This window comes from Sinohyriopsis cumingii, unplaced genomic scaffold (assembly GCF_028554795.1).
Source record: "Sinohyriopsis cumingii isolate HCF-2022 unplaced genomic scaffold, ASM2855479v2 utg005342l, whole genome shotgun sequence".
Classification (NCBI taxonomy): Eukaryota; Metazoa; Mollusca; class Bivalvia; order Unionida; family Unionidae; genus Sinohyriopsis; species Sinohyriopsis cumingii.
In genome coordinates, this window is record NW_028316933.1 from 17,700 (window position 1) to 20,000 (window position 2,301).

A 2,301-nucleotide genomic window follows, 5' to 3' on the forward strand; every position below is an offset into this window, starting at 1 on the left:
CAAACCCCATGGAAAAATATCAAGGGGTTCCCGAGATATTCAACATTTAGTGAAACGGCATAAAGTCGATTTTTTTTGAAAAGTCATATGTTTTGACGCACCCACCGCCCCGACGATTGGGGAGGAGTTGTGCCAGGCAACTTGTTATTTTCTGATACAGGCTATCGAGACCGACTTGCCGGCATAAACCTCGTCGAAATATTCCCATTTGTTACGGAGATATTGCCAAAAAAGTCATTTGTTCATCGGTTTTTTCACTGTGAAAACGACCTAGCACGAGTTCGAATCCCGCCGCCGACATAGCAATCTAGACCCTTCATTGGCCAATATTCTAATGCAAACCCCATGGAAAAATATCAAGGGGTTCCCGAGATATTCAACATTTAGTGAAACGGCATAAAGTCGATTTTTTTTGAAAAGTCATATGTTTTGACGCACCCACCGCCCCGACGATTGGGGAGGAGTTGTGCCAGGCAACTTGTTATTTTCTGATACAGGCTATCGAGACCGACTTGCCGGCATAAACCTCGTCGAAATATTCCCATTTGTTACGGAGATATTGCCAAAAAAGTCATTTGTTCATCGGTTTTTTCACTGTAAAAACTACCTAGCACGAGTTCGAATCCCGCCGCCGACATAGCAATCTAGACCTTTCATTGGCCAATATTCCAATGCAAACCCCATGGAAAAATATCAAGGGGTTCCCGAGATATTCAACATTTAGTGAAACGGCATAAAGTCGATTTTTTGAAAAGTCATATGTTTTGACGCACCCACCGCCCCGACCAACAGGGAAGAGTTCGAATCTCGCAATTGACATTGCTTTATAGCTCTCGTAATGGCCGATCTGCCAAAGCAAACCCCATCAAAAAATTCCTATCCGTTACCGAGATAATGAATAAAATAAAACCGAGAAGTGAGACTGTGGCGCTAGTCCTTGTGTACCCCTGGCTTTCCCTTGGTGCAAAGCCGTTGGTAGCAAAGGCACGATTTCAAAATTGAAACTTTCCTGACCAACTACCCCCATATAGAATTTGGCACTATATATAGGGAAGAAGTGATTTTGGGGTCCTATACATTGCATTAGAGACGTAGTACGATAGCTGGTTTCTTCCCTGTTGCGACCGATCGCCTGGTCGCATCGGGACGATCGACCCCTCGTTGGATAGGTCGTCCCAGCCAGCATGCAATGCCGATCTAGCCAGGAGTGCTAGGAGTAGAGCGAAAGGTAGAGAGAGAGAGAGGCAGGGGCACCCTCTCTCGCTCTAGTAGCGATATGGCTTGGGTAGTGTCTGTAAGGTTAGGAAGTTGAAACTTTCCTAACTAACTACCCACATATAGTATTTGGCACTATTATATAGGAAAAAATGCGTTTCCTATGGTCTCGATTGAATGTGAATCGAGACGAGAGAGAGAGAGAGGCCGATAAGGCAGGCAGGCAGGTAGACACACACTCTCTCTCTCTGGTAGCTAGCTAGGTGCGATCGAAGGCTAGCCTACCAAGGACAGGACAAGCGTGAAGGGAGAGAGGCAGGCACGCTCTCTCTCTCTGGTAGCTAGCAAGGTGCGATCGAAGGCTAGCTTACCAAGGACAGGACAAGCGAGAAGGGAGAGAGAGAGAGAGGCAGGCACACTCTCTCTCTCTGGTAGCTAGCTAGGTCCGATCGAAGGCTAGCTTACTAAGGACAGGACAAGCGAGAAGGGAGAGAGGCAGGCACACTCTCTCTCTCTCTGGTAGCTAGCAAGGTGCGAGAGAGAGAGTGAGGAAAGGCTTGGGGAATCGAGGGTTTGGCCGTGGTAGAAAGCCCTTGGTAAAAACGGAACGAATTCAAAAAGGTGCACCTTTTGGGCAACTTTTTGACCAACTACCCACACATAGTATTTGGTACTATTATATAGGAAAAAATGCGTTTCCTATGGTCTCGATTGAAAGTGAATCGAGACGAGAGAGAGAGGCCGATAAGGCAGGCAGGCAGGCAGACACACACTCTCTCTCTCTCTCTGGTAGCTAGCTAGGTGCGAGCGAAGGCTAGCCTACCAAGGACAGGACAAGCGTGAAGGGAGAGAGAGAGGCAGGCACGCTCTCTCTCTCTCTGGTAGCTAGCAAGGTGCGATCGAAGGCTAGCTTACCAAGGACAGGACAAGCGAGAAGGGAGAGAGGCAGGCACACTCTCTCTCTGGTAGCTAGCAAGGTGCGATCGAAGGCTAGCGTACGAAGGACAGGACAAGCGAGAAGGGAGAGAGGCAGGCACACTCTCTCTCTGGTAGCTAGCTAGGTCCGATCGAAGGCTAGCTTACCTA